This window comes from Mauremys reevesii, linkage group 10 (genome assembly GCF_016161935.1).
Source record: "Mauremys reevesii isolate NIE-2019 linkage group 10, ASM1616193v1, whole genome shotgun sequence".
In the NCBI taxonomy this organism is placed as follows: Eukaryota; Metazoa; Chordata; order Testudines; family Geoemydidae; genus Mauremys; species Mauremys reevesii.
Window position 1 is genome coordinate 36,096,592 of NC_052632.1, and position 27,861 is coordinate 36,124,452.

The following is a 27,861-nucleotide window of genomic DNA, read 5'->3' on the forward strand; positions in this document are numbered from 1 at the left end:
GCACTAATGAAATGTGTTAAGCTTTTTTATACACAGGTGAAGGAAGCATTACCGAAGGATCCTGTGCAACCTTGCCACTCGTTGGAACCAGGAGACTGGGTCTACATAAAGATCCATCAACGAAAGACTGCCTTGGCTCCACGCTGGAAAGGCCCTTTCCAAGTCCTGTTAACCACCAACACTGCTGTGAAGTGTCAAAGACTACCTGCCTGGACCCATGCATCTCACTGAAAAAAAGACCCCTCCACCTCGGGAGGACACTTCTACTGATGATCAGCGTACTCCTTCTTCTAGTTCTACTGTACCTTCTGGACAGCGGAGAAAAAGGACAAGGTGAAGTGCTCGTTAACCTCTCCCTTGTCCACTGACAGATCTACTGTGCCTTTAAACTTTTCTAGAAAAAGCAAAGCCATTACAGGGTGATGTGCTGGCAACCTCTCCCCTGTAGAATGCTGACCCACAACTGTTTTGGGAAAGAAGAAGAAACACTCACTCCACTGACATTGCCAAAGTCCAGGAATTCCTGACCAAAAAGGACATTAAGAACTGACCCTGGTGAAGAAACGAAGAATTATACACTGGCAGGAAGAAATTTGTAGGACCCCTGCTTGGGAATGTGGTATTGATTGGATTTTGGGGGTTTATTCTACAGGCTGCGCCCTGTGTTTTGGATAAATCCTTCACCATGTATTGCCCTCCCTAATTGGATTTTAAATGACATTGCCCTTATCCAGTTTCCAGATCACTTTTACATACCCAGATTGCTCACAAGGGGCTGCCATTAGATTAGCACAACAGAGAGCCTGGGTTATTTCCTATGGAAGAAGAGGGAACTGACCAGATCTCTGTGGGCTAGGGCCAATAGTGCAGCAGCCATTTGGAGTATTCTTAAAAGCCAAGAACATGATGAGAAATTGGGCCAACTAGAAAAGACCACTAGCCTTATTTCTGGAACTCAACTAACCCAAGTACAGGCTGGAGTTGGTGAGTTACATGTCATTTCCACCCTTAGTTCTATGACCCAGAAGTTATTGAGAGAGATGGTATTGAATATCACTGAGGCTGGGAAGGCATTGCAGTGGGATCTAGCATGTTCAGAAATTCAGGATTTCCTGAATGACCAGCTGATGGCCATTCGGAATGATCTTGAGCACCAAGCTTGGCCCACTGCCCTTACAGACACATCAGGAGTACCATCTAATCTGTGGCCATGGAGACATACTTGGAGACTTTCTGGGTGGAAGTGTGAACATTTACAGTGCTCCTTCCAAGCATTTGGACCGGTTAGGGGGGTGTGGGCTCCCACATACCGAATCCTGACGGGTCCATGGGGAGGATGAATGTGGGACTGAATTATTTACCGAGACATCTGGGAAATTAGACCACCTGATATACCTAACTGATTTATAGTCAGTGTCCCTAGAATAACACCTGACATTTTGGATAGGAATAGGGAGTCAATGGACATTTTGGTTGTTAGAACCCCTTCAGTGTATCTATAAACTGAAGCCAGGGGAAGTTGTCACTGTTCATGATAACGTTTGCTAGAAGGGTAGAGGACAAGGAACTACCCTGATAGGACACCCACTTTTTCAAGCTAATGATAGCTGTGTGTATGTTAAAGCCATCACATTGCAAGATATACATATTAATCTTACCACTGCTGCAGGCAATTATATCATTTACTGGCCTGCAGATAGAATGTTACAAGTAGCTCTTAGATTTCAGGTGTATTTTAATTGGACTAGAGTAGTGCCTGATCGGTTTCAAAATTTGGTTTCGTTGTTACCAGAGGTTCAAAGAATCTCTGAATTGCAAGGGCAAATTCACATGCTTCAGAATATATATCAAGCTGAAAAGAATACCTTTCATACAGCTTATAGAGTGTCTACTTTATGTACTAAGTTTGATGTATTGTGCTTTGTAACCAAAATTGTGCAACAACCCCATTATATTATATGGGAATGTTATTGTTTGTAGTGTTGTTAGTTAGCTTAAGATTATATTGTTGTTGTAAAAGACGTAATAATAGTAATACCATTCATGTTCATGCTAATCATGCATTGTCATTACATCCAATGAAAACCCCTAAGGTTGAAATGTCTGCTGTAGAATCTGAAATCCATGGTTTAATGCAAATAGAGATTTGAAAATATCTGTTGTACTAGAAGTACAAAAGTGGGGAGTGTGGAAGCAGGGAAAGAATTAAGAAGGATTTGAAGGGAATTTTAATGCATGTCAGTCAGTTAGCAAGAGTTAGGCCAGCTGTAACCCTAATGACGTGAGACTTGTAGAAGCAAGGATAGTGTGAGGCGAGAGGAAAAGAAATGTGTAAAAAGTTATTACGACCTTGTACTGATAACCAAATATGCAGGCTGGTGTCTTCTAGGAGTGAGAAAAATAAGATAGCAGAATGGCTTATGTATAAACAAAATGCAGTTGTTGCTCATTATTGTCTGTATTATTGCTAGTTATTGTCTGTAACAAAGGTATAAATGCTTGCTGTAATTGTTTACCAGTTGAGAGACCTGTTCGGGACTGGGGCGACCCTGTGTCCTAGGGCACTCTCTCCCTCCATTGTAATTACTGGAGAAATAATAAAGTATTTGATTTTGCTGCACCCAAAGAAAAAGCGAGAACTGAGTTTTTCTCCGACAGAAGTATGGTGATGAGTTTGTGGTATGGGAATTAGAAATGAGAGACAAATTTATCTCAAATAGAATATACCAAACATCCATTGGATGGAAACAACTTTTAAATCACTGTTGAGCTGGGCAGGATTCAAAGTGGTGACCTACAAGTGAAAGGTTCCATAGCTTATTAGCAATGCCCTGAAGCATCCAGTTCCAAACAAGCGTTACTGTTGTACTTTTGCAAATGAACCTTCCTTTCTGGTAAGATAATGTTCATTAAATCAAGCTCTAACCTTTTTGAAGCTGATATTGAAAGGGTCTTCCACTCTCTGGATTTACAGGAAAGTCTCCAACACACTGCTCTCAAGAGATGGACATTTAGTGCTTGTCTACACAGTGGGATAATGTGCACTAGAGGGTGTGATTTCTAAAGATCAACATGTTGCCCATTAACTGGTCAGTGTAGACCCTGCAGGTGTGCACTTAAGGTCCTCTAGTGCACTTAAACTTAATACTGTTTCAAACAGCATTACTTTAAAGTGCACTAAGGAAGTTTTATTGCGCACCAGCAGAGTCTACATGGACTAATAAATGTACAACACATTAGTGTACTTTAGAAATCACACCACTGTAGTGCACATTACTGCATTGTGTAGACGAGCCATAAATCTGCCACATCCCTATTATTAAAATGGACAACTCTCATCAAATACAAATACTAAAAAAGCATCAGTAAGACAAATATTAGCACAGTGTGATGGGTTGGGCCTCTTGGGGAAGTCACCTGATGTGCTGAGATACCACTGAGTCTACCTTTTACCTGTCTTGCTGAGCCAGGCTCTTAAAACCTCCTCTAACACACACACAGGCAGGGCCACATCCAGCTACAGATCAGCTCTGGGAAGACTCAGCTTAAGGGACTTGCTCCAGTACTCAGATGTCCACCTCCATCTGAGTACAGACCCAAAGATATATTATATTTGCCTCTTCCCTCAACGTGGAAGAGGGTATGCACAATTTCTCACCCCTCTCAAATTAGAAATCACATAAACTGGGTTATATTATAAACTACAAATAAATTTATTAACTATAACAGGTGTATTTTAAATAGATACGGTGGTAACAGACAGAACAAGGCAGATTTCTAAGAAAATAAAACAGAGCATGCAAACTATGCTTAATACACTAAAGAAACTGGTTACATTCAAGTTTCACCCTAAGTGTGGTTCTAATAATCTTCTTCACAGGCCAGACACCCTTCCAGCCTGGGCCCAGTTCTTTTCCCCTGTTCAGTCTTAGTTGTTTCCAGCAGTCATCTTGGGCTGGGTAGCAGAGGAGAACTGACCACCTCGGATTACCTCACTCTCCTCCCTTAAATAGGATTTGCAAAAGGCGGGAGTCCTTTGTTTCCTAGTTTGACCCCCCTTCCCTTACAGTGGAAAGTTACAAGAAGTCCCAGGTAACGTTTTAGTATCAGGTGACAAGGCCACCTGACTCTGTAGGGCCTTTGTAGCTATTCTTCACAGGCTGACCCACAGGTTCACAGGAAGACTAAGGTTTTTTACAGTCCATTGTCCTTGTTGATGGGCCATCCGCCCTGTCTGGCTTTTCCATTGTTGTCCCTGAAGTGTTGGCAGTGGGCATCACCCAAAGTAGCATAGTTGAAATACAGATATATAGTCAATATTCCTAATTTCAGATACAGAAATGATACATGCATACAAATAGGATAATCGCATTCAGCAAATCATAATCTTTCCAATGATCTCACATGAGCCATCTTGCATAAAAAAACAGGAGTACTTGTGGCACCTTAGAGACTAACAAATTTATTTTAGCATAAGCTTTCGTGGGCTACAGCCCACTTCTTCAGATGCATAGAATGAGGAGATATATATACACACATACAGAAAGCATGAAAAGGTGGGAGTTGTCTTACCAACTCTGAGAGGCCAATTAAGTAAGAGAAAAAAACTTTTGAAGTGATAATCAAGATAGCCCAGTACAGACAGTTTGATAAGAAGTGTGAGAATACTTACAAGGGGAGATAGATTCAATGTTTGTAATGGCTCAGCCATTCCCAGTCCCTATTCAAGCCTAAGTTGATTGTATCTAGTTTGCATATCAATTCCAGCTCAGCAGTTTCTCATTGGAGTCTGTTTTTGAAGCTTTTCTGTTGCATAAAGTATATCTCAGTTATGTCATATTCATATCATAAGGATTTTTTCATAAAGAATATGGAAGGACATGTCACATACAACATTGCAATTCACTTCTACATATAATATTTCACAACATAAAATAATTCCAATGATTACTCCGAAGTCTCTGCTGGCTGACAAAATCCAGGAAGCATGACTTCAGTGGTTAGTCAGCTACAAAGGGTGAATGAAGAGGACCTGGTGAAGATAGCTTAGCATGAGACAGTGGTAGGAAAGAGATTCTGAGGAAAGCCAAGGAAGTAAAGGGTGGATTGCATCAAAGATGATGGTAAGCTGGTGTACCTTAGTGCTCCCGCAGACAGACAAAGATGGTGGATGCTTGCATGATGACCTGACCTCAGATGATGGGATAAGGGGAAGATTACTCCAGGGTACTTACACTAACATTTATGCATGTATTTCTTCGACGCCATATGGGTTCATCAGGCAGCGTTTGAACCCACAACTTACAGATCCACAGCACCGGCCTCCTATACTTCCATTATAGGAGTAAGTAGTGATGGGAAAACACGCTGTAATTCTCTATGAAGACCAGCTCATGCATGGGGAGACACCACACACTCTGCCACTGGGTTACACAAGTACTGGTGACACAGCAAAGGCTGGGCATCATGATTCATGGGTTCTGTTCCTGGCTCTGGGAGTAGATCATGGTCTTAGTGGCTGTAGGCAGCACAGCCAAATGTAACAATGCTTCTGTTTAGGGCATGTGGGGACCTGAACCTAGCATCTGAGGCTGTAAAAACATAAGCCTTTACCACTTGAACTAATGAACCAAATAACTTAGCATGGAAGTAGCAGCAGAGAAAAAAACCTCTATATGTGGCCTAATTGCTCAAGGATGACACAAAGAACCACACTTGTTAGGGTGGGTTACACAGGCACCTAATTTAATGTACTCTTTCCAAAAGACTGGGTTGCAAAGTGGATGGGACTGTAATCAGAGATCTTAGGTCCCATTCCCAGCTTTGCCTGAAGTGACCTTATGCAAGCTCTCTGTTATTTTATCTGGAAAAGTGGTGAATGATAGTTACTCCCTCCTTCTCCCAAGGTATCAGACCTTGGCTCATAATACAAGTTGTTAAAGGCAAAGAGCTGGAACTAGAACTCATGGTAACTGAGCTTGCAGCTCTCACTAGTCTAGGTATCTACTTAATGCGCCTATATTGGCATTATCACAGAATCTCAGTTTTTAATATATTTATTCTTCCAACACCCCTGTGACATAAGGAAGTACTATTAGCCCCATTTTACAGATGGGAAACAAAGGCACAAGGGAGACTAAGTGACTTGCCCAAAATCACTCAGGAAGTCTGTGATAGATCAAATTCACTCTTCCAAGTGCCAGGCTAGGGTCCTAAACACTGGCTCATCCTTTTTTAGGGTATTGTATGCAGGAGTCTGCCTGTCTTGCTTCCAAAAATCATATGAAGACTGCAGATTTTCATATTATCATGACACTGCCTGCAGCAATGGCCAATTATGATAGATTTGTGAGTCAGACCAACAGACACTAGACAGGATAACAAAAAAAGAAGCCCAAACTGTTAGTCTCCAAAGCACTGAATTGATCATGGAAGCAGGAGTCTCATCTCTAGCATTTGTCCCTTCTGGTAATTTTTATCATTACAGTAGTACATGGAAGCCCCATCTTACATTGGGGCCTTATTCTGGTAGACACAGTAATTGCACACTGTAAGAGACAATCCTTGCCCTGAAGATTTTACAGTCTAAACAGACTAAAGGGAGACTATGCCAGGTTGGGTAAGACGCTCAAGGAAATTGAGGCTCAGGTGATCTTCAGTGGGATTCTACCTGTCCCTAGGGAAGGGCGCCAAAGGGGTGAGAGGATCGTGACGATTAATAGTTGGCTGAGGGAGTGGTGTTACAAGGAGGGCTTTGGGATGTATGGGCACTGGGAGGCTTTTGGGGACAGACAACTGTTCTCAAGGGATGGGCTCCACCTAAGTAGGGAAGGAAGTAGACTTCTAGGAGGGAGGCTGGCTCATCTGATTAAAAGAGCTTTAAACTAGACACTGGGGGGAGACGGTCGGGAGAGGTCCTAGTGCTCTCCACGCCAAATTTTCACATTGGGAGTGAGGACAACAAGATAACAACAGATATAGCCAGAGGGGGGCAGTTACGTGTAAGGAAGAGGGGGGGGACAGATTCTAGATCTACAAGTCATACTGGAAGTACTGTGTCCCTACCGAGTTGGGTGAAAAGAGTGAGAGGGGCCCAACAGGAAAAATTAGGATGTTTGTTCACCAATGCGAGAAGCTTAGGTAACAAAATGGAGGAACTGGAGCTCCTGGTCCGGGAATTGAAACCGGATATCGTAGGAATAACAGAAACATGGTGGAACGGTAGCCATGACTGGAGTACAGGTATGGAAGGGTATGTGCTGTTTAGGAAAGACCGATGCAAAGGTTAAAGGTGGGGGAGTAGCACTGTATATCAATAATGAGGTAAAATGTAATGAGATAACTAGCGCTGCAATGGACAATACAGAGTCTGTTTGGGCAATGGTCACATTGGGGAAGAAAACTACCAGAGCCTCATCCAGGATGGTGATTGGGGTGTGCTATAGACCGCCAGGATCTAGCTTAGAGATGGATAGAGAGCTCTTTAATGTTTTTAAGGAGGTAAACACTAATAGGAACTGCTTGATCATGGGGGACTTTAACTTCCCGGATATAGATTGGGAAACAAATGCTAGTAATAATAATAGGGCTCAGCTTTTCCTAGACGTGATAGCTAATGAATTCCTTCATCAAGTGGTGGCTGAACCGACGAGGGGGGATGCCATTTTAGATTTGATTTTGGTGAGTAACGAGGACCTTGTTGAGGACATTGTTGTAGGGGACAACCTTGGCTCGAGTGATCATGAGCTAATTCGTTTCCAAATAAATGGGAGGATAATCAATAGTGCATCTGAGACTAGGGTGTATGATTTCAAAAGGGCTAATTTTACTAAATTAAGGCGACTAGTTAGGGAAGTGGACTGGGCTAACATATTTAGGGATCTAAGGGCAGATGACGCCTGGGGTTACTTCAGGTTGAAGTTGCAGGAGTTGTCAGAGGCATGTATCCTGAGAAGGGGGAAACGGCTCGTAGGTAGCAGTTTTAGACCGAGCTGGATGAGCAAGCGTCTTAGAGGGGTCATTAAGAAAAAACAGAAAACGTACCAGGAGTGGAAAATGGGAGGGATCAGCAAGGAAACCTACCTTATTGAGGTCAGAGGGTGCAGGGAAGCTGTGAGAAAGGCAAAGCGACGAGTGGAGATGGACCTAGCGAAGGGGATTAAAACCAATAGCAAACGGTTTTTTAGCCATATAAATAGGAAGAAAACCAAGAAAGAAGAAGTGGGACCGCTTAAAACTTTACATGGAGTGGAGATTAGGGATAATCTTGGAATGGCACAATATCTGAACGAATACTTTGCCTCGGTCTTTAATGAGGCTAATGAAGGGCTAAGGAATAGTGATAGAGGGATCGATGGGAATGAAGATATGGGGGTAGACATTACGGTATCTGAGGTAGAAGCCAAACTTGAACAGCTTAACGGAAGTAAATCGGGGGGCCCGGATAATCTTCATCCTAGAATATTAAGGGAATTGGCGAGGGATATTGCTAGCCCGTTAGCGATAATCTTTAATAAATCCCTAAATTCGGGGATTGTACCGACTGACTGGAGATTAGCTAATGTAGTTCCTATATTCAAGAAGGGGAAAAAAAGTGACCCGGGGAATTATAGGCCTGTTAGTCTAACATCTGTAGTATGCAAAGTCATGGAAAAAATCTTAAAAGAGAGAGTGGTTCCGGAGCATGAGGCCGATGGCAACTGGGATAGATTACAGCATGGATTTACGAAAGGTAGATGGTGCCAAACCAACTTGATCTCCTTCTTTGAGAGAGTAACAGATTTTTTAGACAAGGGAAATGCGGTGGATCTCATATATCTGGATTTCAGTAAGGCGTTTGATACGGTACCGCATGAAGAATTACTGGTTAAATTGGAAAAGATGGGGATCGAAATGAAAATCCAGAGGTGGATAAGGAGCTGGTTAAAGGGTCGACTGCAGAGGGTAGTATTGAAGGGGGAACTGTCCGGTTGGAGGGGGGTTACCAGCGGAGTTCCTCAAGGCTCGGTTTTGGGTCCGATTTTATTCAATCTATTTATTGCTGACCTGGGAACCAAGAGTAGGAGTGGGCTGATAAAGTTTGCGGATGACACCAAGTTGGGGGGTATTGTCAATTCGGAAGAGGATCGGGATATTCTCCAGGGAGATTTAGATGACCTTGTAAACTGGAGTATTAGTAACAGGATGAAATTCAATAGTGAGAAGTGTAAGGTTATGCACTTAGGGATGTCTAACAAGAACTTTAGTTATAAGCTGGGGACGCACCAGTTGGAAGTAACGGAGGAGGAGAAGGACCTAGGAGTCCTGGTTGATCGCAAGATGACTATGAGTAGGCAATGTGATGTGGCCGTTAAAAAAGCTAATGCGGTCTTGGGTTGCATTAGGCGAGGTATTTCTAGTAGGGATAAGGAGGTGCTAGTCCCGTTATATAAGGCGTTGGTGAGACCTCATTTGGAGTATTGTGTGCAGTTTTGGTCTCCCATGTTTAAGAAGGATGAATTCAAACTGGAACAGGTACAAAGAAGGGCCACTAGAATGATCCGAGGAATGGAAGGCCTTTCGTATGAAAGGAGACTTGAGGAGCTCGGTTTGTTTTCTTTAACCAAAAGAAGGATAAGAGGAGATATGATTGCACTCTTTAAATATATCAGAGGGATAAATACCAGGGAAGGAGAAGAATTATTTCAGCTCAGTGCTAATGTGGACACGAGGACGAACGGATATAAACTGTCAGTCAGGAAATTCAGGCTTGAAATTAGACGAAGGTTTCTAACCATCAGGGGAGTGCAATACTGGAACAGTCTACCGAGGGAAACAGTGGGGGCGAAGGACCTCCAGGACTTTAAGATTAAGCTAGATAAGTTTATGGAGGGGATGGTATGATAGGATAACGGGCTTAGTCAATAGGTCAATTAAGTGCCTGGTATGATATAACCTTTTCCAGAGGGTTTGGTTGGAGAGTCTTGCCCGCATGCTCGGGGTTCAGCTGACCGCCATATTTGGGGTCGGGAAGGAATTTTCCTCCAGGGAAGATTGGCAATGGCCCTGGAGGTTTTTCGCCTTCCTCCGAAGCATGGGGCAGGGGTCACTTGCTAAGGAGTGGGTGGATCGGCTTATGTGGCCTGCATCTTGCAGGAGGTCAGACTAGATGATCATAATGGTCCCTTCTGATCTTGAATTCTATGATTCTATGATTCTATGACCACAGGCAAGTAGTGGGAGAAAATAATTTTTACCCCATTTTGCAGGGGTTTTGAATTGAAGCACAAAGAAATTAAGTGACTTGTCTAAGATCACACCAGTAGTCTGCGGCAGAAAAGGAATTGAACCCAGTCCCCATCACCTTAATCACAAATTGTTATTCTCCCAGGTGAGGTTTGAGGCACACTGACAAGACACTGCAGGGAACTTTCTCTACCATTATGTGTGCAGTATTGCTGTATAGATAAAGATGGCTTCATTCTACTATATAGACAACAAGAATTAACCACATATTTCAGCCCAGAACTTTAACAACATTCATTACAAGAAAAAATTATTAAGAACAGCAGCCTCCAACAGACTATTGCAGTAAGATATATATGCAAGACTACAGTACTTGAACTCAAATATATTTTTCTTTTTGAATGCACATGAAGGCAATTGCATTAGGAGAAGAGCCCATGTAATAAAAGTCTCCCCTTATAATCAATGGTTAAAACAGATTCTATTTTCTCCATATTATCACAAATGTAGATATTGAGAAAGACGGAACACTTGTTGATCTTTGTGTCTGATAATGATAATCAAGGTTTAAAATATGTTCTGACATATATGCTCATGCTACACCTATTTCAATATCAGCAAAAGATACTGAAACCTCAGAGCCCCACTTCAATTATAGAATTAAAAATTACAGGCTACCTTTCACAAATATGAAAATGTACTGCACTTTAAAAATGAATAAAACATGATTTTCTATAAAGAACAAACATGTATCCAAGTTATTTTGAAAATCCTCTCCAATCTGAATTACTAGAAGTGTGGACACCACAAATGCATGCTCCAGAGTAATTTATTAACCATCAATGAAACTTCAACACTCTTCATCATTTTGCAGACACTGATCCCAACAAATTTAATCCATACATAAGAAAGACTGTAAAGAATATTTGCAACAATTATTAGAAGTACACACAAAATAATTGAAGTTCTAAGAATCAACAGGAGTCGTACAGCGTTGGTCTAAAATATCCAGTAAGCCAGAGGCAATCTTTCACTCGCAACCCATGGGACTTTCAGCACATGGACCAAAAGGGAAACACTCTCTTTTGAAGTCTCTGCCCCGCACATCCCAAAAAGGGCTTACAGCCAAAATCCAGATTTTAGCTTTACTTACAACATTGGCAGAGGTGGATATGCACTAAAGCAGAGGGTGCCCTTGCATGGGCACCCCCCAACAACAGGGGGTCCCAGGGCCAGGCAGCTGCCGGGGCAGAAGCTTGGCCCTGCCGGCTCCTGAGGCTCCTGCTGCAGGCTCCACACCCACTGGCAGCGAAATTCCCCCTCCCCCTCCCCCGCCTCTTCCCCAAGCATGCCGCATTCCCACTCCTCCCCCTCCCTCTCAGCGCTTCCCTGCCACCAAACAGCTGTTTACTGGTGCTCAGGTCGCTCTGGGAGGGAGAGAGAGGAGAGGAGAGGGGCTGCAGTGCGTTCGGGGGAGGAGACAGAAAAGAGGTGGGGGCGGAGCTTGGGAAGGGGGTGGAATCAGGGTGTGGCAGAGTAAAGACAGGGCCCCTGCACTCCCCCCCTCCAGCCCCCTACTGTGAGCCACTCTGGGCAGGGGTGGGGCAGGGAGTACCCCCATGACCCCAGCCCACACCTCCAGCCCTGACTCCTGCACTCTCCCCACAGCCCATGCCCTGACTCCTGCACCCCCCACAGACATCCCCACCTGCACCCCTTGCACCAAATGGGAGCTGCCCCAGGTAAGCGCTCCACACTCCAACTCCTGCCCCAGCCCTGAGTCACCTCCCGCACCCTAACTCCTGACCAGACCCTGTACTCCAACCCCAGCCTGCTCCTGCACCCTAACTTCCTCCCAGACCTTGCATCCCCAGCCCTGAGCCCCCTCCAGCACCTCTGAGTGGCCAAACCCCACACCCAAATTTTTTTTTACTTTTTTTTTTTTTTTAAATAAAGTGCTCTTATCCAAAGTGCTTTACAATAGTTAGCTAATGGTACAAACAATATTTATAAAGATAATTAAGTAGTCCACCGAGACCCTCAGCAATTTTCAAGTGGTCTGTGGAAAAATAAGTTAGACTACAAAAACAATCAAGATACCTCACTTCATTTTCATTTACTTCCTTTTACTTATAGGAAGAGGATGAAGAAAAAAAAGAATGAAAACGGTGGCAGGGGAGGGAAGGGGAGATAAGAGAGAATGTTATTTTTCTTGGCTGGGTCCCAAGGAGGGGCCCCAAAAATTAAACTGAGCACAGGGCCCTACTAACTCTAAATCCACCACTGAACATTGGATATTTCAACCATCTTATTTTATAGATGAGCCTCTGTCTCACAGGCCAAGAACTGTGATTCAATAGCAATAAATTAGACATAAAAACCCTAATCAGAGCAAAAGCACAATTAGTATGCATGTTGATGAAAATGCAGAGTAATTTATTGAAAATAATTTTATTCTTTGTGCCACTACATTTTTTCAGCTTTTTTCATTCTTAAGCTTTGGGTGCACTAAATTCCAAATAACTATTTAGAAATCTGAAACTACTAGGAACAAACAAGTCTTTTCTACTCAGAACAGCAGATATTTAGAAAGTCTCTTACACGAACACTGGGGAATAGTTCTTCAAAATTCAGAAGTATAGAAATATCCTGTAAAACTTGGGATGTTTTGCTGTCTATCAATGAAATAAATATTCCCATATGCTTAAAACTATAAAAGCATAAAGATTATGTAATGAACAGCACAAAGCCTGGGAGAATTATTCCTTTTAAAAAAATATGCAAAAAAAAATAATTTATTCAAACATGCCTTAATTGGGCAGACAAAACAACACTTCCCCTATTTTCACGTTGTGTATTGTTTATCCAAAATACATGTTTATCACAGATCCCTGTATCCACAATTAAACTTGTCTTTTAGGGATGGAATAAGCTGCAGAGTAGCATTTTGAAGATAATTACCTTTCTAATGAGAAGCTTTCCTTCTCTTCTCCCCTGAAAAAAGAAAAACTTGTATTTCAGTACATTTTCCTTTATTCAGACTAAATTTATAGCAGTTTAGACAACACACCTGCATTAAACTTCAAGCAGAGAAACACACCACTTTCTCTCTTTGTCTTTGAATATTTCTTTGCTTTTGACAGGCAGAGTCATTTTCACCCAAGGATCTGAAACTGAAATATCACTGCTACACACAACCACCAGTCACTATGTGCTCATTACCAGCCTAGGGAAGGATCCTTATGTAATTGTGATAGTCTGCTCATATTTTTAAGTTTGTCACCCCAAATTAAGCAGTTTGACACACACACACACACACACACACCCCATGGTCTGACAATTTTCCATTCTGAACTTGATCAGAAAGCCACCACTCACAACAAAATAATACTGTTGGAGAAGAAACTGTTAAGAGATACAGATTGATGGCTTGGTAATAAATACCATGGGAAACCAATAATTCCCAGACTGACTGGTGCTAATTGCAGGTGCTGTGCCTTGCTTGTACTTTTAACGCTAGTCAGAAAGAATTTCACAACTCCTTAAAAATATCGCAGAAGTGGGGCAGATATTTTGCTATCCATCTCCAAAAGCGAGGTAGGTGCCTCTCTCTCTCTCTATTTTTATATATATATAAAAATTGGATCTCATGCAGAATCACTACTCCTTAAAAGAATATTATACTTCCTGTGATAATGAAGATGAGGAGAACAAAGTGTCATGGGGAGATAAATCAAGGCATTTAAAACAAATATCAACTAAAGTGCACTAATTTTAGATACCAAATTAATTTTAGAAATCCCTAAAAATAGACAGATACATAGCCAATTAGAAATTAAGTGAAGGTAGATTTCTGGTCATGTCAATAAAAAGCAAAGAAAAAAAAAATCTTGGATGACAATTGGAGATGTTCCCACCACACCAGTTTTGAAATAAGACTTTTTTTTCTTTTAAAGACAACCATTAAAAACTGATAATTGAAGAGACTGACATTTGATTGCAATGAAATTGATTCAAATGATTTAGAATCAATTTAACTCATGCATATTAGTTACTTTTGAAAAGAACATATCCTACTCTGGAGAAGTTGCCTTTGATGCGATGCTGCTGTAACTCTGATGCCCACCATTCTATAATGAGTGCACTAAAAATGGAACCCTATCGTGACTTTTGAAACAGTGCAGCACTCTGTTGCTTATCTAATGATACTTATTTTTAATCATTTCACTTGCACAATAAATCTTTCATACATGACTCAGCCATTTGCGACTACACTGTCACTGCAATTATAAAAGCCAGCACTATTTTCTTATCTTTTAATAGATTTTTTTCCTTCATTCTTTTTGTGCTAGCAATTTTATCCAAATTAAAAGCAAACTAACTGTGGTAACCAGTGTAATTAAAAATAAATAAATCAGAAAGTATTACATGTATATCACTGCATCAATAGCTGTTTCCTGAATTGATAGCCCTCTTCCTAAATAATGCCTGGCACTGAAGATATCCTTGTGATGAATTAATGTTATGTGTTTTCTTCTATATTCCACAGATTTTTATTTTGTTTAGATGTTCACAACTTCATCCTATACAATTCCATATCAAGACATTTATATGTCAGCTTTGTACATAGCTAGGTTATGTTGTACAATAAGCAAGCAATTGCAGGAACTCACATTAGAAACAATAAAAAGCAATGAAATTTAAAAAAGCTTATGTGAAACCTCTGCCCCCTTTCTCATTTTTAAATTATACGGCTTTTTTGGGTGGGGACCATTTTTGTTTCATCTTTATATTGTGATTTCACATTTGAATTATATTATACTTATGCATCTCCTCGAGTGCTCTGGCAGTAGGGGAGAAATGCTTTATAACATTACTATTTAGTATTTTTCATTATCTCCTCTTTATAGGAACATACAGACTGTAGATCATACAGAGCATTCGGATTGTGCTGGTTATCCATTTCAACATGTTTCAACACAGTATTTCTCCTTAATCTGCAAATTTAGCTTCAAAAGATCTCAGTGTTGGTTATCTCTATCATTCAGCAATAGCTCTGTTGATTTAAACTGATAAAGATAATGTAAAATATAAGCAGTGAAGTTCACCTGCAAAGGACAGAGAAGGGGAAAGACTGCAATGTTTTCACCATTACACAATAAAGAGCTTGTTAATTGCTTGTAAAATAAACAACAAGGTGGATACTGGGTAATTTGATTTTTAAAATGCACCACTTCTTGCTGTTTACAGTATTAAATCAACTAAGATTTGCAATGTAGCATTTAAAGAATGTATTCACTAAATACCATACAAATGCACAAAGATAACACCAATGAGAAAAGCAACTGATTCAACTATTCCTATTGAAAGTGATTGCGCAAACAACAGAAATGATCAGATACTTCTCACATTCCAACAAGAAGAAAAAATTACAAGGAACACAGCATGAACTTACCATGACTAAAGCTCCACTGAAGCTGAGGAATCTGTCTAAAACCTTTTCAATTTTACCTTAAAGCTGTCGCAGAAGGTTTTTCATGGCAACTGTTACTATCAGTATCTCTCTATCTAAGGCTAAGCAGGAGTACTCTGAATGCTACAGAATAGCATTCTTTATGGTGCAGCACCTTATTAACAACTCTCATAAAAGAATAACCCTTGAGAGAAATTCTCTCCTACTCTAAGAAGATATATAGAGCTAACTTTTAAGAAACCATGAACACAACCACCACCCACACACCAACAGGTTATTGGAGTGAGATAAAACTGATATAGCTACCCCCACCAATGAAGATTACAGAGAAATAATGAAGTGCACTTTAAGCTCTGCACGTTTCAGTCAGCCTGTCTTGACAATCTCTCTAACAGGAATATTACCTTCATTTTACAAGGTCTTACCAATAGGAACTCATAGGTGCTGGTACACTTCAGGTTCCAGTGGGCTTTGCCCTAACACAGTGGGTCTCAAACTTTTGTACTGGTGACCCCTTTCACACAGCAAGCCTCTGAGTGCGACCCCCCCTTATAATTTAAAAACAAACACTATTATAAATGCAAGAGGCAAAGCGGGGTTTGAGGTGGAGGCTGACAGCTCACAACCCCCCCCCCATGTAATGACCTCATGACCCTCAGTTTGAGAACCCCTGCCCTAACACATCTTTGCTTCCTGAATATCCCAAATTATCTTTCCAAAGCATCAAGAGGTGCTGGTTTACAAAAATGAACTGTCTCACCATAAAATAACCTAGACATAGTGTTCTTAATATATTATGATTACAAGAGAAATACATTAATGATAGCTTCATAATGTATCTTCATGCCTTTGGGGGGGGGGGGCATAAATTCAAAGTGATGTTCCAATCCTTTCAGCCCAAATACATGCTAATAAATAAAATACAGTACCACAGTTTTTATCTGGAAAAAATGAATTTTGCTGATCTAATGTTATAAAGTATCATTTAATATTTAGGCTCCAGTCATACAAAGACTTACACACATGCACTGTCTTTTTGTATCTTTCATTGTCTGTTTCTTTGAGAAAAAAAATCAACAATAAAAACTTTTATTCTCCTTTATGTGAATAGTTCCATTGACTGCAGTGGAATTACCCATAGAGCATAAGTCTATGCAGGATCAGAGCCTTATTTTGTATAAACACTTGTAACAATTGGTTACATGTGAATCCCTTCCTTTCCAGAGGCTTCTTATTTACTAAATTATCTGCACCTTCCCTATCAGTAATCTCCCTGTTTCTAAAAACATTTCTGGTTTATAATACAGAAGCTGTTAAATAAACTTATCTTCTCCGTGGATCATTCTAGGCAGTGAGAGAGAGAGAGTCACGCTCACTAGATACATACTTTCAGAGTTCAAACACACACAGGACACATTGTGCAATCTTAAGCAGTACTATCTATCCTAGAAAATGAGGGGAGGAGTGGAAAGAGAATCTATGAGGAGTTTGGCTTCAAAAATGGATAGCACAATACTGTACAATAACTAATCCTTTAGTGGAAGACTCCCGCACTAATACTTTCTCACTATATTTCTAAGTTTGTCTTTCATAACATGGTATTACTTGAAGATTAATTTTTGTCCAGTCTTTAAAACATCCTCTAAATTAAAAGACTGTTAAACAATCTTGATATATGCACTATAGCAGGCCTGTACAACATGCGGCCTGCGGAGCCTCACTGTGCGGCCCGCAGGGGGATTCTAAATCCCCAGCACACGGCGTTCTGTGGGCAGCCCAGAGCCCTTTGAATCCTGGCCGCGGCAGGGAATCAAAGGGCTCTGGGCTGCAAATTTTGGGCTAGTCACTTCATTTTCCAGAATAGCATGACTATTATTTAAGACCCTGATTGAAATGATGCCTAAAGGATCACATCTTATTAAGTTTTGTTAGCAGCCTGCATTGTGATCACGGACTTCCTTTTTATCCATTTAGTGCATTTCTAATACTTCAATGAAATTGATCTGTCTTCTTGAAATCGGCACTGTCAGCAACACTATATTCCATCTTTTTGTTTTTTAAAATGTAACTGCTGACAACAGATTTTTGAGTTTATAACTTAACCTTGAGGCCTTGCTCTCACATGAAACATGGCATATAATCATGGCATATAATATAAAAGGATTTTTAGATATTATTATTCAAAAAGTCCACTTGACTATCTCCAAGATATATATGAACGGAAAGCATTTTTAAAGATTTTATACCCCTTTTTTACACTCAAATGGTGAAAAAAATGCATATTCTATGCAATAAATAAAATATCCCCAGCTCTAAAGACCCTGACAGTTAAAATAATAATCCCTATAAGAAATAATCAAGAATTTTAAAGATTTTTAATGTATGCATAGCAGATTAATGCTGTTAAACACTTTTTATAATATGCGGTGGTGTTTTAACCATCTTGGTCCCCGGATATTAGAGACACAAGATGGGTGAGGTAATCTCTTTTACTGGACTAAGCAGAAAACCAAAAGCTAGTCTCTCTCAACAGAAGTTGAGCCAATAAAAGATATTACCTCACCCACACTGTTTATAATATTTATTTAATTTTAAAAGATGCCTAACTGAGCACAGAGGTACACCACTAGTGACCACAGTACAGTTGCAGCTATTGTAATGTTGCCCATTTGGTCCCATCATAATTTTATTAACTGCAACCCATCAGAGTCTCATACCAACACTGTTAAAAAAAAACTCATTGAAAACTAGGCCCATACATAACAGACATAGGCCATGATCTTGGTATGGGATCCATCCATGTGGGGGTTGGACTGACTTCAGTAAGACTTGCAGGGGTGTAGAGTTCGTGTGGATGGATGCCTTTCTAGGGCTGAGGCCATAGTCAATCCAGATTACAAACAGATCAGAACAAGAATACAGATTAAAAGGGAACTGCAGCATCATAACACAGTCCCTCCATGTCATGTCTACAGTGGAAATGCTGCAACTGCACCACTGTAGTTTAGACACTTACTACAACGATGGAAAAAGTTCTTCAGACACTGCAGTAAATCCATCTCTCCAAGAAGCGGTAGCTAAAACAACAACAACAACAAATCTTCCCTCAACCTAGCACAGTCTACACCAGGGGTAGGCAACCTATGGTACGGGTGCCAAAGGCAGCACACAAGCGGATTTTCAGTGGCACTCACACTGCCCGGGTCCTGGCCACCGGTCCAGGGGCTCTGCATTTTAATTTAATTTTAAATGAAGCTTCTTAAATATTTTATAAACTTTATTTACTTTACATACAACAATAGTTTAATTATATATTATAGACTTATAGAAAGAGACCTTCTAAAAATGTTAAAATGTATTACTGACACGTGAAACCTTAAATCAGAGTGAATAAATGAAGACTTGGCACACCACCACTTAAGGGTTGCCAACCCCTGGTCTACACCATGGCTTAGGTTAGCTTAACTAAGGCCATGCCTACTTTAGCACCTATATCAGCAAAACTTTTGTCATTCAGGGGGTCTGAAAAAAAAAAAAAAAAACCACAACCCTAAGCAACATAAATTTTGCCAGCATAAGGGCTTGTATGCACAGCGCTATGTTGGCAGTAGACGCTCTCCCATTGACTGAGCTACCGCCCCTTGTTGAGCTGATTTTATGTTGACACGAGATCTCTCACCCATCAGCATAACGCAGCTACACAAGTGCTCTCACAGCGGTACCGCTGTACCAATACAGCATTGCCACTGTAAACTTGTAAGTGTAGACCTGGACTAAGACTCTCAAGGGTGGATTTTTCATAACCCTCAGCAATGTAGCTAGGTCAACCTAATTTTCTAGGATATGTCAGCCCTCAGAAGAACAGGAGTCCAGTTCATGGTTACCTCACATATTCTGAATGCAAAATGGGTGTAAAACACAACCATCCTGACTTAGTGTCATTTTATACTGGTGTAAATAACCACACAGGGCACAGAACAGTGGTGAAGGGGTTCCAGAAACGAAGCACAGTTCTGTAAATATAAGCCAACTTAGTCCCATCTACACAGGCAAAACCAGACCACATTATAATATTTGCACTGCTGCTGTTTTAACTTATTTCCTTAACATGGTAAATTTTGTATGGTAGATGGATCTTTACAAAAAAGATACTAACCTCAGAACCATTCCCACTGCCCAACTTGGCTTTATGCACATTTCAACTAATCAGCCAATCTGCGGTTACAGCAGACCACCAACACCAAACCACAATTTATTTTTATTATGATACACAATTATAATATTGGACAGCTAGATAGAACTGCTGAAGATACCGATTAAAAATATAAATTCTTTACTTGTGTCACCAACATCTCTGGCATATTAACATAAAATAATATTTTCACTTCACCATTTATGCTGTTTACTTGTTATATACTTCACTTGGCATTGACAATTAAACTAGACTAATCAGTTTTATTTCCTGCTGTGAAGTCTGAGTTTTCATTACTATACAAGAATGTGTGTGTGGGGGGGGCACAGATGGAAATCATGAAAGCATTTCTGTTAACATTGCATTAAATTCATCCTTGTGCTAATGCAAGTCCCACCACTCCACTTAAGCTCTGAACAGGACCCACACAAGTATGACTGTAAATCCTCTATGGGCCACAGAAATGGTCTCTGTGCCAGCCCCACATAGGCCATCACAGAACTGTAAGGCTGAGGGCTGGCCAAGGAAGGTGCCATGCTTTGATGTAGTTTCAATGCCCCAATGCACTAACTAAATAGCCTGTAAGGACTGCAACCTCTGTTTCATCCCCAACACAGTGCTCAGGCTGAATTTCACCTCCCCCAAACCTTCACACTATCTAATATATGTAGATGGAATGAATTTGGATTCCCTTAACCTCCCCCCCCCCCCCAATAAACACTACATTTTGGGACTAATATGACTGGACTGTATCCGTTTAGAACTTTGCTCCAACTAAGACACAAACCAAAAAATCCTAAGACATGCTATTACTATGTTTTCAGAGTGTAAAGAATTGGCAAGAATGACAACATATACCAGTAATTCATTACAGAACAAATAAAACGATTATTATAATTTCAGATCACCAGATCAGATATTTTAATCTCATTTTTGTATTTAAATATATTTTTATAAAGAAAATTCCATATATATATTTCCCTGTGTGACAGATTCTCTCTCATCATTACATCTATAGTAAAATATCAAAATACAAAGTCAATGTCAGAATGTTTGCTGTAACTCTGATTGCATATGAGGGAGCAGCTCAGCAGGATTCCATCAGGCATAACAGCTCAGGAAGCTGGAGTAAATGTGGAAGCCAATAGTAGACCTACGGTCTGAACCATGCTTAACAATTCATTTAGAAATCTTGGATTCTTGTTGTCAAGAGCTTAGGAGAAGAGGGAATCCAACAGCCACATGTGCAAAACAAGACAGAGGACAACCCAGTCAGCAGCAGCAGAAAGACAACCTTGTCAGAATGTGGCCAAATAGGAGTCAAAGCAGCAGTTCCCATCAGACCAGGAGGCAATGTGGAGTGGCTCATGAGCACTAATGGGAGGTTAATTCTAAACAGGGAACGAGAGGAGGGCATAAAAGGGGCAAAAAATAGCAAAAAGGACAGCAAAAGAAAGAGGACAGAACAAAGGCATAGGTGCAAAAATGAAAGAATAACAACTGAGAAAAAGAAAAAAAATGAAAAGTTATATTTTGGTATTTTGATCATATGTTTATTTTGTGTATGTTTCCTAACATGACAGAGATGCTTAACAGCAATCTCTAACATCTGTGACTCCACACCATAACTTGTGATCATTGTGTAGCTCATGTCAAAAGGTCTGACTGCCCTGATTACACAAGAGACCATTGAAGTTCTGTTAGATCAAAAATATGTCCTTTTTTCTAATATATTAAGTGGATTATAATTAATCTATTTGGTAAGCATAAGCAAAAGAATATATATTTAATCAGGTTAATCAAATTTAAAAAGGGTTAATATGGAGTTATGTATACAGAAATAAGTATGTATCCAAGGTGTGGAGTGGTCCTTTGCACAGATATACCCCTTTCCTTCTCTCTCCTCCACCCAAAACAAGCATAAAATGTACTGAATGAAAACTTTAGAGCACTGTGACTTTTCAATACAATGGTATGTGTTATTTTGTTAAACAAATATGCAGTAAAGTTAATGGTTTCTGTCCTTGAATGAAACTATCCATAATATTAACAGCATGTTTCTGCTCTAGGTAAAACTGACCAACATCAGTAAAGATCTAGAACTAAACTTGCCCCAGTTACTAGATTCATCTCTTGGTTTAAATTTATATCTTCTGTCCAATATCTTAAAACAAACAAAACAAAACAAAAAACACTACCTGCCATTGCAGTTCATGTGTGAATGAGTCACCAGAGTCAAGAGAAGCCAAACAATTTTTAAAAAGTAATTTGGGAAGTCAGAGAATGGAGCTACCCATAAGGATGCTCTGACAATAAGGTAACCCCATCATGAAATGAGTATGTAGGATTACTCATGGAAAGTTACTTATGGAAAGTGGATAATTCACTTCTTACATACTTCAACACTACAGAGAGCAATATGAGGTTTTCCTGTAACACATGCTAGAGCACTAACTTTGCCAGACGCGTTATCTGGAGAAATCATCAGTAGCTAGTTTGCAGAACAAAAATCTGTAAACTAATATGGAATCAGGTGAAGAGCTCTAACTAACCATGTTAAACCTAAGTCAGAGCTACAAAGCAAAATGTTCAGCAATGTAAATGTCTCCTTACTGTATTGTTCAGAATCAAACCATCTATCCAACTGAGGACACAAGTCAATCATCAGTCAAATACAGCCACATACAACTAAATGAACCTAACGTGAAACAGACAGGATTTAAAAAAAAAAATTATAGGAAAACCAGTTTTAAATAGCTTTCATTTAACTATAGAATTTGAAATCCAGAATTCCATCAAATCTGGAATAAATGTCTCAAGACCTCAATTTTGTATCTTACAGCAACTGTTTTATTTAGTATTTTCTAAAGAATTATTTTATTCTGTATTTTATTTATCCTGTAAAGATTTTTCAGACACATGGAATCACAAATTCAGGAGTGAAGTGCTTTAACAGACATGAGACAATCCTTAAAACATCTGCAATAACAGAAGAAACTTCAGAGTCTTACAAACTGATCAAAGTGCACAGAAAGCAGAGTTCTACAAAAAGAAGCATCCAAAATGTAACTAAGATAAACAGAAGCAATCTTTCTAGGGAAGAGGCCCTGATCAACTCCAAGCTGGGAGGCATACCAATGCATGTTTCTTCTCCCCGGTGCCAGCCAAAAAGAGCATGGCCATCTTGTGTCAGATACCAGCTGCTCAGTAAATAATGATAATCGCTGCACTACATAAACACCTTTTTCCTACCCAGTATTACAACGCAGATTCTAATGAATAAACTTCTCAATCCTTCCATATCTGGTCCCAGCTCAACCTTTGGATAAAACAGGATAAGAGATAAGGAGAGACAGAGTCATACTGATCAATCTGCCAAATCCCAAAATAAGGGCATTTGTAAATTAACAGTTTTAATCTCATTTTCTTTATGCCAATAATATACAATAATAAAAATGAGAGGAAACCAGGTCTTTGAGGAGTAGAAGTAAATTGGATTCTGCAGCAATGTTTTACTTGTAAAATTCCTAGAAAGTGGAAACAGAGGAACAGCCCACAAAGATCTCAAAACTACAGACTGAGGTAGACTGTGTTGTGACATATTTAGCAAATGAGCATGCTGAAAATGCAAAACATATATACACAGAGAAAGAAAATTTTTTAAAAAATGTGTCAGGGTACCTATAATTTGAAAGATACAAGGGGGGGGGGGGGAGTAGCAACTGCCCTGGCCTCCCCAGCCTACAAATAAATAACTGGTCTGTAATATGAGGCAGTTGAGAAAGATCTATGGACTCAATCCGGGCTGGGCTGTAAGAAGCTGCCGCTGCCTCTTAGCTATGTCCAAGACCCTCTCTACTCAGCAACAAGCAGCTCCACCTCTCCCTTAAGTTTGAGGAGCCCACTTAGGACTCTAGATGCTAGGGAGGAGGAGAGAAGAGGAGGGGGCAAATGGAGACAGGCAATGAATCCCGAGCTGCGGAAGGATGGAAACAGATAATTAGGCGTCCTTCATTGCTGTTCTATCTTCAATTCCCCCTCGATTCCCTGCCCCATCCCGCAGGAGACGGGGATGTCAAAAAAAAAGTTGATTTCCAATGTATCTGCTCCTTCTACTCCACCAATCCACTAAGCAGACGAGTTAGGTCTCTTCCTTCCTACTGCCCCCCACCCCAGACCCCAACTTAGGAGGCTTCTTGCAGAGGAATTCTGAGCCATAGGGGAGAGGAGGAAACCAATTCATTTTCCGTGAAGGGTTCTGCCTCCTTCCCTCCCTCATCAGACTTCCCTCTTCACAGTTAAAGGGGGCAAATAACTACCCCCCCGGAAGACTCCCCATCCACAGTTCCCCTCCTCCGGTCTCCTCCACGGGAGAAGGACCTATTGGGTCCTCCAGCCCCTCCCCCTCTTTCCCCTCGCCCCTCAAGTGGAAGGGCTAAGCCTGTCGGAGGAGCATTTAAATACCCCTAAGTCACTTTAACTACCCCCTCCACACTGTACTTGCCCCCTTACCTCTGAGGGGCCCCAGAAACTGGCGGGGCTGAGGGCTTCCTTCGTCACGGTTCAGCTCAGCTGCCGCCGAGCCCCGAGGAGGAGCCGACTCTGGCACCCACCGACTGACTGACTCACACAACTAACTAACTACTACCAGCGGCCGGCCACAGGCAGAGACCACGCCCCCCACGGCGCGCGACACCAACCGCCCCTCCCCCTTCCTCGCGCGGGGCGCCAACCGTCACTCTCTCTACTGCGCGCTCGGAGGAAGGAGAATCTAGCCACTCACGCGCTCCCGAGCACACGGGACGCCGAGCCATTAGCGCGCTCTCGCGCAAAGCGCACGCCGATTGGCTCGAATGGTGACAAAGGGCGTGCCGCCGCAGGGTAGGCACTGTCGGTTTGCTGAGAGATGGTGCCAGTACGGTATACTCAGAGCGAGAGAAGGGGAAACTACGATTCCCAGCATGCATTGCACCCACCCCGCCGCCGGGCCCTTTAAAAATTGCATCACCGCGTCCGAGAAGGTATACTGCCGCCAGTCGGATCAAATAGTTCTGCGCTGGCTTCCCCCCTTTCCTTTCGCGGGTCTCAATGGTGAAGCGAGAGGAGTCGGTTCTCTCCGATCCCGCTGTCGAGTCCCTTGCGGAGCCTTCCTACGGGGGGAGCAGGACCGGGGAGGCAGGATGTGCTAGGGGCGGAGAGATCTGTGCGGGGCAAAGGGAAGGGTAAAGCGGCTGTGTGTGTGTGTGTATGAGGCTGGAGGAGACTGTGTGGGGTGAGGGGATTGCGCTCCGTAGGGGGACCCCGCCCCCCCGGAAAGCCATCCTGCGGCAGGTCAGTAGAGAGGGTCTCGGGGCTTCCCAGATGTATCCCATCTTCCCGTTCGTGCGGCGCGTGAGGGCTTCTCTGGGGAGGGAGACACCCCAATGCCCTGGCTCCTAAGGGAAGGGGGGCCTGCCTGGGCACTCAGACCTCAGCAGGAGGTGGGGCAGGGGAAACGTATCTTCCTCCAGCTTCCGTCCCTCACCAGCCCCAGCAGCCTTTATTCAATCTCAGCCCCTCCTCCCCACTTAACTTCTCTTGTGACGGGAGAGGAGGGGATGAGCCACTAGCCCCCCATCCTCACAAGACACCAAAGGAAATCGGGGAGTAATCTCTAGGATAGGGAGCCAGGGTCTCGTGTGGGGATGAGGGTTTGGAGGGGAAAGGAGGGTCAAATGCATCTGGGGCCTCTTCTCATACAACCCCCATACCTGTTAAGGCACAAAAAGGGGGGGAGGGGAATGGTGGCGGTCCTTTGATTTATTTATTCCATAAACCTTGACTGTCCTATGAGATGGTAGATAGTTGATACTAAAAACGGCAAGACTGAAAATCCACTCACAACTGGGGAGCTTTAACTGCTAGTTCCTGTAGTATTTAAGATTCTAGTCTTTGGGTTTGCAAAGAAAATACAACAAACCTAAACAGCCTCTTAAATCTGCTTTGGGCTTCTTCAGAGCTCAGCAGTTGCAGAATACAATTGACAAGAACAGTCAGTTTCACTGCTACTGTCAGGGAGCAATGGGTCAGCAGTAAAACAGATGAGAATGATGTCAGTGCCATGTTCTTTCTGCTCAGGAGAGCTATGCGCAGCTGCTTGCAGGAGGGATGAAGTAGTAGAATTGCACTTACCTTGCAGCAGAAGGGTAAAAATACATCCTTCCACCCCCTCATAGCAGCCAGGAAGCTTTGTAAGGGGAAGAGAGAAAAGGAATATTGGAAGCAAGAAGCAGCTTTAGACTTATCAAACATCTCCTATCTAGAGGCTAATTTGAAAATTAGGACAGCACTCACCTTACCAGCAGATGGAGGCTGGTCTTAATTTCAGAGGCAATGCCTCAGAAATTTGCTTAAGGAGGGCAAGCATATTTCTCACAGGTGTATGGGTGATGGGCTTAGACCACTTGCTAGTTGGTGACAGTGACTGGAACATTTTTCAAGATCTGATTATCCTTATTTTACAGATGTGGAAAGTGAGTCATGTAGGAATATTAACTTGCTTAAGGCTACATAACAAATCAATGATAGAGGTGGGAATAGAACATGAGCACACTTACTGTCACTTTAGAATGTTGGTGTGTGGTTCCTGAGAATATTTTCAACATGCTGTTAGGTATATAGATACTTATTTCATTGATTATGATAGGTATTTAAAATGCTAGGAAACTGCAACTGACACAGATAAGCACGGCAACATGCTGTTCGGCTGCTACTTCACAATGGAAGGTTAATGCCTTTTTTATATGTTTATTTTAATGTTTTCTAACAATTTCTCGCAGAGATGACTGGCTCTGTTAACAATACTTCGCTTTTCTAAAGCATCTTCTAACCAGTGATTACAAAATGCTTTGCAAACATTAAAGATTATCCTCTTTTTAGGATTGACGAAACCGAGGCAGGGAGACTTGCTTTCCTGTGTTACACTGAAAGTCTGGTAGAACTGGGTTTGGAACTCCTGATTCCAAATTCTTGACTTTAACAAGAATATCTTTCCTTGGTTTTGTCCTAAGTCCTTCAGCCCAGGGCTTGAAAAGTTTACAAGATACTTTTTAGCTGTTGTTATCCCAGAGGTAATTATGGCAGATGAGATGTGTGGGCTGACCAACAGTGAAGCCCAGGGGCAACATGTTGGAAGAAGCCCAGTTATTCTCCCACCAACAGTTGAGAAGAGGGTGAGGAGACTGAATTTTCTACCAGGTAGCTGTCTCTAGCACCCAAGCTCAGTGGTTTGAGCATTGGCCTGTTAAACCCAGGGTTGTGAGTTCAATCCTTGAGGTTGCCGTTAAGGGATCTGGGGCAAAATCAGTACTTGGTCCTGCAAGTGAAGGAAGGGTCCCTTCCAGTTCTATGAGACAGGTCTAGCTCCACAAGTAGATTTCATCTTTTTTATTCACATTTAGCTGTTAGAAGGGGGTGGCAGGGAGAGAGAACTTTTCTTTCCTTTCTTCTGTCCAGAAGCTCTTTGCCATTATCTTTCTCCCAGAGACTACTGGTTTTACTCTACCTTTACACTCCAACTTTCATTTATTCATTTATTTATTTTAAGGGAAAGTCTTTCCCCTGTGACATAACCCCAGTATTTGCAGTGGCTGCCTCTGTGGCTAGCTTTTTTTCTAAGCAGCAACTGCTTGAAATGACATTCTTGACAGTTTCACTGGTGCAAACAAGCTTTTGAATAGTAGCAGTGGAACTGATCAGTCTTTGCCATGCTGCTGGAGAGCAAAAGAATAGTTGTGAAAATTTATCAAACATCTCCTATTTAGAGGCCTAGAAGATAAGGTGATAAGTAACAGTCAACATGGATTTGTCAAGAACAAATCTTGTCAAAACAACCTAATAGTGTTCTTTGACAGGGTAACAAGCCTTGTGGATAGGGAAGAAGCAGTAGATGGGATATATCTTGAGGAGGAGGTTGAAAAATTATTCTCGTTAA

The 27,861-nt window shown here is 41.5% G+C and overlaps 2 protein-coding genes across 19 annotated transcripts in view; one reads left to right on the top strand and one right to left on the bottom strand.

The window, feature by feature from the left end:
• Window positions 1-24,750, bottom strand: part of PEAK1 (pseudopodium enriched atypical kinase 1) — a 261,455-nt gene extending 236,705 nt beyond the window's left edge. For 11 of the 17 annotated variants that reach the window (XM_039493401.1, XM_039493403.1, XM_039493405.1 and 8 more), the window contains exons 1-2: window positions 24,402-24,630; window positions 13,186-13,218 (exon numbers count right to left, since the gene is read on the bottom strand). The gene's annotated coding sequence lies outside the window, so the exon portion shown is untranslated. Of the gene's footprint in view, window positions 1-13,185; window positions 13,219-24,401; window positions 24,631-24,672 lie in introns of those variants that run through there. The other 6 variants (XM_039493411.1, XM_039493409.1, XM_039493410.1 and 3 more) reach the window with 2 other exon arrangements.
• Window positions 24,751-24,770: 20 nt separating this feature from the next.
• The window catches only part of HMG20A (high mobility group 20A), an 87,564-nt gene continuing 84,473 nt past the window's right edge, over window positions 24,771-27,861 (top strand). Inside the window, exon 1 of one of the 2 annotated variants that reach the window (XM_039493416.1) lies at window positions 24,771-24,910. The gene's annotated coding sequence lies outside the window, so the exon portion shown is untranslated. Of the gene's footprint in view, window positions 24,911-24,987; window positions 25,221-27,861 lie in introns of those variants that run through there. The other variant, XM_039493415.1, reaches the window with a different exon arrangement.